This window comes from Narcine bancroftii, chromosome 1 (genome assembly GCF_036971445.1).
Source record: "Narcine bancroftii isolate sNarBan1 chromosome 1, sNarBan1.hap1, whole genome shotgun sequence".
NCBI classification, from domain to species: Eukaryota; Metazoa; Chordata; class Chondrichthyes; order Torpediniformes; family Narcinidae; genus Narcine; species Narcine bancroftii.
Window position 1 is genome coordinate 406,312,360 of NC_091469.1, and position 14,709 is coordinate 406,327,068.

A 14,709-nucleotide genomic window follows, 5' to 3' on the forward strand; every position below is an offset into this window, starting at 1 on the left:
TAATCAGTGCCTTCAATGGTGGCTTAGGTGCTGATGGACAAAAAGGATGAGGCTTAAGATTCTAAGCATCAGGACCTTGGAGGCGAAGATTGCCAGACCTATTAAATTCAAGAATGATTGAGAACCCAGATGTGAAGGCTGTAGGTATTTTGGAGAACTAAATTAGATTACAGAAATAGAGATGGTGTGGCCTCAGAATTTTGTAAGCATAGATGAGAATTTAAATATCATCCTTGGATTTATACAGCGTCTTGGTGGACCCCCTCTGGAGAACGTTAAAGCATTCATCTCCATAGGACAAAGAAGAAAATGAAATGAGTTCGAGTAGAGGTGGAGTGAGATTGGCAATGTTACAGAGATAAAAATAGATGTTAATTATAGCTTAAATGTGAAGACTGAAATTCAGTTCCATTTTATTGACTTGAGGGACAGAGTAAATATATAGATGACAATGTATGTGTCACACACCAAAGCCAATGGCTTTATTTCTTTCTATTCTATATCAGACATCAACCAGGCAGTACAACAATTTACAGGTAATGGAGAGAAATAAAGATGAGGAAAATCTAAATGTCAATTATGCTTTTGACGATTTTACCCAAGGGTAGTTCATATTGGTGAGAAATAGAAAAACGGCCAAGGTGATGAGATAAGTATGAAAAGAAACACAACAGATGAATCTTAGGAAATGTCTGGATAAGAATGGAACCAGGTAAGTGGGCCCATGTGGATGGAGTGAGGAGGAACTGGTGAAGGATAGTGTGGTCATCCATGTCAAAGACCGCAGGAAAGTAACAATTCCATTTTCTCATTGATGACAATGATCAGGGTTATTTTTCTACGTGGCTAATCAAGAACCTATAACCTCTGCCTTAAATACACCCAATGACTTGACCTCCAAAACTGCCTTGATTCCACAGAATTACCATCTTCTAGTTGAAGGAATTCCTCTGCATCTCTGTTCTAAGCAGACATCTTTCAATCCTGAAGTTGTGGCCTTTTGTCCTCGACTCTTCCATCATGGGATACAACATTTACTCTCTCTATGCCTTTCAATGAGTACAAGCCAAGAGATGTCAAGCACTGCTCGTATTATAACCCTTTCATTCACAATTATTCTTGTGAATATCCTCTGAACCCTCTCCAACATCAGCACATCCTTTGTTAAATGAGCCCAAAACTGTTCACAATACTTCAACAGTTCCTTATAAACCCTCAACATCATATTCATGCTCTTGTATTCTATAAAATATTCTCTTAAAATGAATGCCAGCATTGCGTTTGCCTTCTTCATCACATTATCAACATGGAAGTTTACCTTCATGCAAAAAACAGAGCTCTCCCAGGTCCTTTTCTCCAATTTATAAAATGGTCTGCCAGTTTCATTCTTCTAGCAAAGTGCATGACCATACGCTTTCCTACATTTTATTTCATTTGCCACTTCTCTGCTCTTTCTCCTAATCTGTCCAACTCCTTTTGTAGCTTCCATTTTTTTCAACACTACCTGTTCTTCCACCTACCTTCATGTCATCTGCAAACTTGGCCACAAAGCCATTCATTCCATAATCAAAGATCAAAGTTCAGATTGATTGTAAGAGTACATATATCACATCACTTACAACCCAGAGATTATTTTTCCTGCAGGTGAAGCAGAATCGCCACTTATTGGTAGTGCCAAAAAAAACTACGCAATGTATACACGTAAACAAATAAAGAAATGTAAACAAACAGAAAAAAATCAATATTGTGCAAAAGTAAGGGTCCTTGAATGAGTCCCTGATTGAGTTTGTTGTTGAGGAGTCTGATGGTGGAGGGGTAGCAGCAGTTCTCGAACCTGGTGGTGCGAGTCTTGTGGCACCTCTACCTGCTTCCTGATGGTAGCAGCAAGAACAGTGTGTGTGCTGGGTTGGGTGGATCCTTGCTGATTGCTGCTGCTCTTCAACACAGCGTTCCCTGCAGATGTTCTTGATGGTGGGGAGGGTTTTTCCTGTATGTCCTAGGGCATGCCCGCTACCTTTTGCAGGGCTTTACACTCGGAGGGTATTGGTGTCCCCATCCCAGTCTGATGCAGCCAGTCAGCACACTTTCCACCACATATCTGCAGAAATTTGCCAAGGTTTCTGATGTTATACTAAATCTTCACAAACTCCTGAGGAAATAGAGGCACTGGTGTACTTTCTTCATGAAGCCATTAGTGTATTAGGTCCAAGAAAGTCCTCTAAGATAGTGACTCCAAAGAACTTAAATTTACTCACCCTCTCCACCTCTGACCCTCCAATGATCACTTGATTGTCTGGTTTTCCCTTCGTAAAGTCAACAATCAGCTCCTTGATTTTGGTGACATTGAGTATGAGGTTATTTTTGATACACGATTCGACCTAGTTTTCAATCTCCCTCATGGACGCTGGCTCATCATCTCTTTTTATACAACCCATAAACATGGATTCATCAGCGAATTTGTAGATGGTGTTTCATCAGGAAGCTCTACTTTTCCCGGGGGATGGTTTTCTGCAGGTCATATCTGGTCCTTCTGCAGTGATTGTGATCTCTGGAATGAAATGCTTGTGATTCCAGCTCTCAGCAGATTTCAGGGCTTCTGGTTGGGAGAAAACCCTGAATGATTTGGTGGGGTTGCACTCATCCACAGCAGTTTTGATAAAGTCTGTGGAAGCCCTGGTGTAATCAGTCAGAACCTCGGCAAAGTCCTTTAACACCCCCCCAATCTGCTCACTCAAGGAAGCCCTGTAAACTTTCCTATGACCACTTTCCAGCTGTCTTGATTTCTGGGGCTTCTCTTTTTAGGCACTGTCTGTTTGAAGGCAGAAGGAGCGCAGCTCGATAATCCAACTTGCCAAAATGTGATCTCTGGAAAGAAAGCAGGTCATGCATTCCGATGCTGCGCACAACATGGATTATAGATTGAATGCATGTTGATGCACATGTTCTTCAGGCAATAGCATAGTGAGTGTACTTAACAATAGCATTTACTGTCTTCAGGAAGATTCAATATAGCAGAAAATCTCACCATTTTCGTAACAGCTGAAATAAATTCTATTACATTGTGGCGAGTATTCACTTAAGGTTCAGAGATGCAGGCATGACTGCACTTATTAAGAAAGCTTACGAGTTCTACTTCAGTTGTAAAATCTACGACCAAGGCAAACCCTGGACTCCTCACATTTATTGTGTAACATGTACAGTCAAACCTGAGAGCTTGTTTCAGTATTCTCTTCCCTCACTTTCTGTAGTAACCTGGAGTTTATCTCATCTAGTCCCAGGACTTATCAATCTTAATGATTATGAGATTCAGCGCTTGTTCTTTCTTAACAGCAAAATGCTCCAGCGCATAAGATGTTTCTATACTAACCTCACATTGACCAGCTTCCCTCTCTGGTGAACAATGAAGCAAAATATTCATTTAAGACCTCCCCTACTTCCTCTTCCTTGAGGCACATTTCGCCTCCTTTATCCTAAGTGGTCCCACCTTCACTCTCATTATTCCTTCTGTTCTTCACTTATACATAGAATGCTTTCAGGTTTTCTTTCATTCTACTTGCCAAGGCCTTCTCATGCCTCCTTCTAGCTCTACTGTCCTTTCTTGACTACCTTCCTGCCTATTTTTTCTCTCCTTCCATGAGGGAGAAGCCTCAACAATATGAAATTGCTTCCCATCAGGCTCATGATTGAAGGGCACAACAGTGCCCTTGTGCTGTCCTTGCTTTATGCTAATTTTCCCATTGTAACGCTAAACACTGCAATTATACTCTTGCTCTTTCACTTTATACTACTTCATGTTGATGGTTAACCTATTAGATTTCTTATAGAACTCTTCTCTCTAACAGGTGTAACGTGACAAATAAACTTAATTTTCTAAATTTCCATTGCAGAACCTCATCTTGCTTCCTGCCTATCTCATGGGAACCAATATGAACAACCACTGTTTGTTTACCCTTCCCCTTCAGAATATCCTGCTCCTTCTCGGGGATACAACATTCCATGGTGTCGTCTCACTCCCAGCCAGAAATACACATGCACCCCTCCCTCCAGAATCCCCAACTGTTATCACTTGTCAACATGTTGACCCTCCCTGCTGTGCAACAGAGGCAGTTGTGCCACTGATCTGGCTGTTGTTGTTGCTTTGCCCTGAGCTACGTGACTGTACCCCTTGCACCTATCTGATTGAATCTGTGATGTGATCATCTCCCTGAAATTATTATCTATAACCTTTTTTTGGTCTCCTGCAGGATACTCGATGTGTAGAACTGCTGCTCCAATTGATTCATGCCATCTGAAAGGATATAGACATCAGAGACACTTGATTTATCTCTGATCTCCCACATCTTACAGAAGGAACCTAGCACTCCACTAACGGCTACTTCTGCCACTTAAATTATTTCTCAAATAAAAATGAAAAACCTTACCTGGACTTATCACCTTCCTCTGGAGCCTTCCTTCTGAAAGCCCAGACTTCAAGCACTACCCTTTGACCAATGAAGAAATTGGCGCCTAAAGAATTATGAAAAATTGGGATTCTTCATATTATGAATGTTTCAAATTTGAAATAGATTTTTTTTTTCATTAAGCAAGTATTCCAGGTCTACGGAGCCCTAATGCAGTCAGGACAGAATCAGTAATACTTAAAGAAATCTTGCTTCATTGTTACATGCATAAAGTAGAACTCCAATGTCACAGATTCTTCATGTCTCGGCTGGAAATGAAAGATGGATACTGGGATGACAAAACTTACAGACATGTAGATTCAGAAAAAAAGTGAGGGGGGGAGGCAAGAATAAGTTCTTTAATCAGGTTTAAAGATTATAATGTGTTTGCTTCCATTTAGTGCCGTTAATACCTCACTGAAATGTCAGCAGGTGCTCCATGTTTAGGATTTTGCGGAGAAACATGCACTCACAATTTTCAACTAGGGGTGAGATTACTACCACTGAGTCAAGGGTGAAAGATAAAGATAAACACTGAATCTACTTATTTAGGAACACAAGTAAGCTATGTTCTCAATGTAATCATTTTTCATGTCATTGTTAATTTTTTAATCCAAATACTCTGCTTTCGCTCTAATGCAAAGTCGTCAATGACATCACTCACAAAGTTTCTTTTAAATATCTACCATAACTATTTTAGCATCTGCCTTCCACAGTAATATATTCAATATATGGAGAAAATTTTTTGCCTTCATTCACTTCTGATGCTGAATTTTAAGAACAATTCTCCATTGTTCTAAATTCCAATCTAGAGAGAAGTGATTTTCTATCTATTTAATTGTTCCATCTTTAAGGAACATCACACAAATGTATCTCATCTCAGTCTTCATCATTCATAAGGTCATGTCAGCAAATCATCAACAGGCTTTCCTAAGGTGCAGAAAAAAACTGATCATAATTTTGGTGTTCCTTCAAATTGCAAATAAACAACAAAATAACTATAAATATTTTAAAAAACCTCTTTCCCTGAAAGAACACTTCTTAAATAGCCAACTTTAATTGCGTCAGAATATAAAAAAAAACTAAATTTTAATTGCAATGGCTGCTTTTGCAGTGATTGTAGTTACATTAAACAATGCTGTTACTCAGTGAAGGAACAAAGCAATGCCCATGAAGTCTGTGAAAAAAATATTGTATTTCATAAAAACAACAATATCTTGGAACTGGTCATATAAAGTGATATTAGCTCTTTCAAGAAACGAATGGGATCTCATAACAAGCATTAGGTCTTTATGATTACGTGACAATGGGTAAAATCCATTCCATGACCTTTATACTCACTATTCTTTAACAGCCAGTGAATAATGAGACGCTAAGCCGACTTGTTTAGACAAATAATTAAGAGATTAGCAATTACAAAAGTGAGAATCACTTGGCTCTACTGCTGAAATGTGGATAGTATGTACAAACTGTAAATCTATATACGGGTGTCCCTAATTGGTCTACATTTACCAGGTTTCTATAGAAACAAGTATACAGTTAGGCAAAGTAGGTTATCTTTTATAAAACAGCGTGGACAACATTCCTTTCAAATCACTTCTTCACAAATCCTTTTTTTCTCTCTCCTGCAAAGTTATTTGCTTACATTGAGATCAAAACAACATTACCTTCTTAATGGAAAGTATCTAGAGCTCTGTAGTAAATAAGATCAAACAAACAAGAATAACATTTGTAAAATGATAAATGTTGACGAAGGCAGTTTTTTTAAATTTCCAACATTCATGTTGACTGATCAAAATTCACCCCATAATCTTTTGTGAAACAAATTGTCGTTAATTAAATTCTTCATAACAGCTCTATGAAGGCTTCAGTCTTCAACTCACTTATGTACTGTGTACAAAAAATCTCACAATAGAGATTTTATGTCACTCTTCGAAATTAATGACTGCAAATGCAAAATAACATAACACTTTGGCTGACTGCATTTGAGTGACTAGATTGGAGGGATGAAAGGGTTGTAAGTGGCCAGTGAATGCTATTTAATTAGTCTTTGCTGTGTTAGCATTTGAATGGTTGCTTAACTTTAAAAGCTGCCATTGTTTTGCTTTCTCTGGTAATGATTGCAAACCTTGCCTTGTTTTAGATTTATGGGGATGAAATTAGATGGAATTAGAAAAGCCATGCACTGCCTGATAACTTTGGCAATAAAGATGCTGTGCAGCAGTAGTCCTTAAGCAATATTGCCACTCCTTTTTGAGAGTCATCAAATTGATGTGTTTTAAATGATCACATTGTCAATGTCACGTACAGCAAAGAGATGACAAGTCTTTTGTTCCTGGTAAGCGAATAACTAAAGAACCCATCCTAATTTTTATTTACAAATATTCTATTTATTTATTTGTGCATGGATTTATTCCAATTCAATAAGTATGTTGAGCACCAAACTCCTGTTGAGAGCGTAAGCTTCCTTTCAAAGAAGCAGGAGTTGACAAACGATAACTGGTCACAACATGCCTGGCAGGAAATAGAAAATGTGACTAAGTAAATGTACATATTTATGGCAATCTTTACCCTCCTGGTGTCATACAGCATGGAAACAGGCCTTTCAGTTCACCTTGTCCCTAATAATCAAGTTGCCCATCGAAACTATTCCAATTTCCCGGCAGTTGGCCCATATTCCTCTAAACCTTTGGCCCATGAAACTGTCCATTTGTCTTTTCAGTGTGACAGTTGTAGCTGCTTCCCCTACAGCTTATTTCCACATATGCATTACCCTCTGTATTAAAAAAGTGGCCTCTTTTAAAGCTTTCTCCCCTCACTTTAAAAGCAGGAAAAACACGGGATCAAAATGGGATGTTCAGTGCAAGATCTAAACACAAATGCATGAACTTCAAAACTAAACAGTGGTTTACTTGTAACCTGGATACAGAAAAAAAAGTCACAAAATGAAAAAAATTTACAGGCCAGCAAACAACCCAGTTAGCATGGTAAATTTATACCGGTGTAATTTTCTCCATAAACCTGCCAGCCTAATCTCTGAACTCACTTAGTCTCCATACCTTTTAGCTTTTGATAACACAAAAATAACTTGCATTTAATAATATCTTTACCAACCAAAGGATTCCATGACATTTTTACAGGAATATTTCAATGTCTGACACTGCAAGATAAAGAGAAATCAGCACAAATGATCAAAGAAATAGATTTCAAAAAGCAATTTTAAAGAGTGACTAAAGCAGGGTAGAAACAATGAGAGAATTACAGATCTACAAGATTCTGCCATTCTTGGCACAACAGACAGAGACTGCACTCAGGATATCTTGGACATTTTTAGACTCCAGATCTGAGAAGATGTATTTCCTATGAAGAAAGTGCATTGAAGATTTCCTGAATTAGTTCCTGGAAATTGGTTAGTTTGCTGTCTGATGGGAGATTGAATAAGCTGGGTCTGAATTATCTAAAGGGGCTTAACATGCTAAATGCAGGGAAGATGGTTTATTTTCTTGATTAAAGAGTGTAGCATGAGCGAGCATAATATGAGAATAAGCAATAGAATGGTTAGAACTGAGATGAGGAGAAGTTTAATTGCTCAGGTGCTGAACCTTTAGAATTCTCTACCTCAAAAAGCTCTGAAGGCTCAGTACAAGTGCTCATTTAAGACTTTTGAATGCCAATGGAATCGAAGGACGTGGAATAGTGCTAGAATGTGGTGTTGATATGTACGATCATCCATGACCTTGATGAATGACTGAGCAGACTCATTTTCTTATTTCTGAAAGTGGAGTAACAAAATATGGGGAATATGAAAGAAGTCAGATAAAATGGCAAATGTCCCAGAGGGTTTTAAGCATGGAACTTGAAGAATGGTAGTCTCACCAAATGATTCTGGAAATTGGATGAAAGTGAAATTAGCCGATAAGCTTAGAGATGGGTAGACTTGGGCACTGGGACAGAAGTCATGAAGGCTGCTTTGTTGAGAGGCAGGATACAAGATCAGAAATAAAGGACAGAAAAAAAAAGCTAAGAAATGCATTGCAAATACAGCCACTTCTGGAGAGAAAACCAGATTTAACAGTTCAGATCAATGATGTTTCATCAGAGCTATGAGATTGGAAGCTCAGGTAAGGGTCAAACGCTTAAGGTGCTAGCAACCTGATTCAGACTCAAACAGTAACCAGAGATAGGGATGGAGTTGATGGGAATGAATTTTACGATGAGGTCCAAAGACAATAACTTGGGTGATTCCAACATTTTACAACATTCACGATACACTCGATCAATTCCTTTGTATTAGATGTGTGCTGATATGACACTACTTTTTAAAGAAAGGACAAGGATGTTGCCAGGATTTGAAGAACTGAGGTACAGGAAAAGGTTAAATGGGTTAGGACTTTATTCTTTGGAGTTCAGAAAAATGAATGGAAATTTGATAGAGGTGTACAAAATTATGATGGATATAGAGTAAATGCAAACAGGCTTTTTCCCACTGAGGTTAAGTAAGAAAAAAACCTAGTGGATATGGATTTTGGGTGAAAGGAGAGAAGTTTAAAGAGAAAATTAGGGGGAATATCTTCACGCAGAGAATGGTGAGAGAATGGAATGAGCAGCCAGCTGAATTAGTAAATCCAGGCTCAATTTTGTTATTTAAGAAAAATGTAGACAGGTACATGGACGGGAGGATTATGGAGAGATATAGTGCAGGTAAGTAGGAAAAGAGTAGAAGAGCTGAAGAGCCTGTTTTTGTGCTGTAAAGTTCTATGGTTCCAACAAAGAAATCAGCGAATTATAGACCGTTTAGACTGACTTCAGTAATGAGGAAAATGCTGAAGTTTATTATCAAAAATATCATTCTGTGCATTTGGAGAGTGAAGGGATTGGTCGAAGGTAGCGTGGATTTGCAAAAAGGAAATCATGCTTGACAAATACTTCAGGATATTTTGAGGATGCAACCAGATGAGTGGACAATGGTGAACATGTTATTGTGGAATATTTGGTCTTTAAAAGGGTTTTCGATAAGGTCCAACACAAAAGATTATTCTGCAAAATTAGAGAACACTAATGTGGAAGGAAATATAAAATGTATTGCTGGAGAAACACAGCAGGTCAAGCAGTGTCCTTAATATAGCAAAAGGTAAAAATACATAACCGACATTTTGGGCTTGAGTCCTTCATCCAGATATGGAAAAATGTCAGTAAGCATATGAAAAAAATGTAGGTGGGGGAGATGTGTTCACAAAGCCAGGAGGTGATAGCTGGAGAAGTGAGGGAGGGGACAGCAGCAATTAAGGGGAGGACAGATGGCTGGGAGAATAGAGGGAAGGGAGGGAGGAGAACTGGAAAGGGGAAGAGGAGAGCACATTACCAGAAACTGGAATGGTCGATGTTAATGCCATCTGGCTGTAGAGTGACCAGACAGAAAATCAGGTGGTGTTCCTCTAATTTGCGGGTGGTCTTGGTGGGATAGTACATAAGGCCTTGGACTGAGTATGGAAGTGCGACACAGAACTGAAATGGTTGGCTATTGGGAAGTCTCTGTCACTGGTGCAGACAGAGCAAATGTGCTCAGCAAAGCGATCGCCCAATCTACGCCCAGTCTCTCTGATGTAGAAAACGCTACAAAGGGAGCAGTGGATACACAAGTGTAGACACAATGCTGGAGAAACTGAGCAGGTCAAGCAATGTCCTTTATATACAATGTGGATGTACGTGGACATTACCCCTCCATAAATCTTCATCCGCAAAGCCAAGCCAAAGAAAAGAAGAGACGTACATACAGGTACAGTACACAGTATCCAAAACGCTTGGGGCCAGACATTGTTCCGTTTTTGTGGGGTTTTTTTTCTGTTTTCGAAACAAAACAGATAAAAAGCAAAAACAACGCAGTCGTATCAGCAGAAGTCTTGATTCAGCAGTTAAGCAACAAACAACAAAATGATACCACAAGTGGAAAATTCACATTAAGTAATGTTTAAACCTTTTCAAATGGTTCCTCCAGTGCCACCTGTCTCATTAACATTGGCTTTTGTCTTTTGCTGCCACCAGTCCACAGCACCTCCCCACCGCCAGTCCCCAACTACGGTCCCCCTCCTGCCCGGGAGCCTAAGGCAACTTTGATGCTGACGGGAATGCACCCAATGTTGAGAATGGAGTTGCTGTCGCTGACTCCTGCTTCAGCCAATGCTGTAGATTTGGACCCAGCTCCATTTGGCATCTCTCCAGTCAGAACCAAAGATTTTGTGTTTTCTTTTTACTGTTATTTTAATCAAACTGGCACCAGGTATTGAATTTTTTTCCACTTGTGACATCATGTCGGTGCTAAAAAAAAAATTGGTTTCTAGGTCTTTTCGGTTTTTGGAACTTCGGATACGAGGTACTCAACCTGTAATATATAATGTAGATGGAAAACTGGTTTGCAGACAGGAAGCAGAGAGTGGTAATAAATGGCTCCTTTTCAGATTAGCAGGCATCAACTTCTGATGGTGGGGATCCATTAGCAATCCAATAACAACAGGAAAGAAACTATCTTTGAATCATGTGGTTTGTGTTTTCAAGCATAGAGGGTATATGGAGTGAGCTGCCAGAGGAAATGTTAAGGTGGGGACAATTGCTCAGATTCAGATTTACTGTCAGAGCACAACATGACACAAACAACTCTGAGATTTTTTTTCCTATGGGTGAGGCAGAATGACCACTTATTGGTTGTGCAAAAAAACCTGTACTCAACATATACATGTAAACAAAAAGAAATTTAAACAAATAGACTGGGCAATACAGAGAGAAAAAAATCAATAAAGTACAAAAGTGTCTTTAAATGAATCCCTGACTGAGTTTGTTGTTGAGGAGTCAGATGGTGGAGGGGTACCAGCTGTTCCTGAACATGGCGATGTGGGCCTTTTGGCACCTATACCTCTTTCCTGATGGCAGGAGCAGGAACAGAGCATGTGATGGGTGTTGTGGATCCTTAATCTTACGACAGCATTCCCTGCACATGTTCTCAGTGGTGGGGAAGGTTTTGGCCTGGGCTGTGTCCATTACCTTTTGTAGGGCTTTAAGATCACGGGCATTGATGTCCCCATACCAGTCAGCACACTTTCCACCACACATCTGTAGACATTTTCTGGGGTTTCCGATGTCATGCCAAACCTCCGCAAACTCCTGAGGAAGACCTAATGTTCAAAAGACTTCAGGCAAGTACATGGATACAAAAGATTTAGAGAGATATGGGCCAGACATTGGCAAATGGGGCTACTTTAGTCAGCATGGACAAGTTCAGCCAGAGGTCTTGTTTCCATAGACCAGATTTCTATGACAGAATGGGGAATCAAAGAATTATAAGTAAACAGGTTATCTGCCAATGAACAGGGTATTGGAAGCCAGTACAATCCCATCACAAGGAAAGAGGAGCAAGAGTAGTTTAAGTTCAAGTTTATAATCGTCTATATGTACATATACAACCAAATGAAACCGTGTTTCTCTAGCTCACAGTGCACACATACATACAATACACACCACATAAATATCACATATATTAATACAGATTTAATTTAAAATAAAAATATAAATATTTTGCAATTATTTATTTGGTTACAGGATACCTTTCATCTATCTCACAGACTGCAGAAAAGCTATTTCCCAGCTGGCAATCATGATTCTGATGCTCCAATACCACTACCTTGACTATAATGGGTCAAAGATGCTGTGTCCTGAATGGAAAGTATTCTCAATAAACTTTGAGCCAGTTTAACCAACGTATAATGATAAAGTGCTAGTGATTCTCCTGACCACTAAAGGGAGTAGGAGACTACTTTGTTGCAGCTTCGGTTGGATTCAAGGTTGATAACTCCACACAGTTGAATGTGCACTTTAGCTAATAAAGTATAATTGTTTTAATAGAACCCAAGTTTCTTTATTACAATAAAAATAAATATCACACAATGCTCCTGGTGAATACTGTCAATAGAGAAAAGGAAGACCTCCGTGATCTTCTAGGCAAGTTTGATGAAGCCCCAACAGCCTGCCCTGCAATTCAACATGATCATGACTAATCAACAATGCCGTTTCTGTGCCAATTCCCTATAACCCTCAATTTCTCAATTATTGGTTTATTTCTGTACCGAATAAACAAATTCTTCTGTTCCTCTTCATTTTAATGTACCAGTGTGCATGCTTTTCCACGTTCATGCCCCCAGATAGTAATACCTTTGAATACAATTGTTTGCCAGGGTGGCCAACCTTTTAATTTTCAATTTAGACATACAGCATGGTAACAGGCCATTTTGGCCCACAAGTCCATGCTGCCCAATTAATCTATACCTCCAGTACACAAAACTCAAAACGGTCAACCAGTTTACCTATCTCGGCTGCACCATTTCATCAGATGCAAGGATCGACAATGAGATAGACAACAGACTCGCCAAGGCAAATAGCGCCTTTGGAAGACTACACAAAAGAGTCTGGAAAAACAACCAACTGAAAAACCTCACAAAGATAAGCGTATACAGAGCCGTTGTCATACCCACACTCCTGTTCGGCTCCGAATCATGGGTCCTCTACCGGCACCACCTACGGCTCCTAGAACGCTTCCACCAGCGTTGTCTCCGCTCCATCCTCAACATCCATTGGAGCGCTTACACCCCTAACCTCGAGGTACTCGAGATGGCAGAGGTCGACAGCATCGAGTCCACGCTGCTGAAGATCCAGCTGCGCTGGAAGGGTCACGTCTCCAGAATGGAGGACCATCGCCTTCCCAAGATCATATTATATGGCGAGCTCTCCACTGGCCACCGTGACAGAGGTGCACCAAAGAAAAGGTACAAGGACTGCCTAAAGAAATCTCTTGGTGCCTGCCACATTGACCACCGCCAGTGGGCTGATAACGCCTCAAACCGTGCATCTTGGCGCCTCACAGTTTGGCGGGCAGCAGCCTCCTTTGAAGAAGACCGCAGAGCCCACCTCACTGACAAAAGGCAAAGGAGGAAAAACCCAACACCCAACCCCAACCAACCAATTTTCCCTTGCAACCGCTGCAATCGTGTCTGCCTGTCCCGCATCGGACTTGTCAGCCACAAACGAGCCTGCAGCTGACGTGGACTTTTTACCCCCTCCATAAATCTTCGTCCGCGAAGCAAAGCCAAAGGAAGTACATACTAGTGGGCCAAAATGGCCTGTCACCGTACTGTATGTCTAAATTAAAAATTGGCCACCCCTGATAACCAATGTTAAAGATGCTTCCATTAATGGTCAGATTAATAGAAAACAAAGGAAGTAAGCAATCTATCAATAAGCAGCAAACTTCTTTGTCACAGATGTACTGCTGAAAAAAAAGCTATTTGGAAATGCTTGGAGTTTCCAGACTTTTCATTTCATTAACAGTAACCAAATGTGTAATTAGCTGACCTTGTATTTAAAAACAGTTGGCCAATGGTTACATAATGTCTGATTGTAGATGACAATGCATGTGTAATCACAGTCCAGGCACTGTGCATTGACTTGCCAGTGAAGAAACAACAACACCAGGTGGTGTCTTCTTTGGCTTGGCTTCACGGAGTACACCTGAAGTATTTTCACCATTCAGTAGCATCATTCAGCTATTCATATCAATAGTTTTTAACATTTTCTAGGGTTAAAAATTAAATGTAATCATTATTTGTGTACATTTTTCCACACTTAAATGTTTCACTTTAAACTGAAAGTCATGGGCAAGGATAAATTTAGAATTGATTCATTCTCTGTCCTTCCTGGAATATATTAATTTTGCTACAAAGTCTTCATTATGCAGGATAGAGGAGGAAAAGTTAAGGGCTTTGCTTCAGGGCTTGTAGAATATTTTCACCTTGTATTTTTCCTGAAGTATTTTTTATGAATAAAAAATTGCCTTGTAGGAAGAAAGCAGAGCATAGCAGTGGAAGGAAAGTATTCTTCCTGGAGGTTGTTGTCTAGAGGAGTGCTACAGGGATCTGTTCTGGGACCCTGCTCTTTGTGATTTTAATAAATGACCTGGATGAAGAGGTGGAAAGATGGGTCAGTAAGTTTGCAGATGACACGAAGGCTGGCCACGTGAACAGCTTCCTTCATGTTACAGACAAATCCTCTGGCCGCCAGTTCCTGGTGGACATGGGCTGAGCTGAGTGTCCTACCCCCCACAGCCTTAGAGACTTGCACCCGATCTTGCATTTCAACCCTAAGGGTGGCCAAAGGCTCCACCATCAAGACCTATGGCACCCACAGGGCACAGATCCAGATCGGCAAGGAAAAATTCCACTGGAGGTTC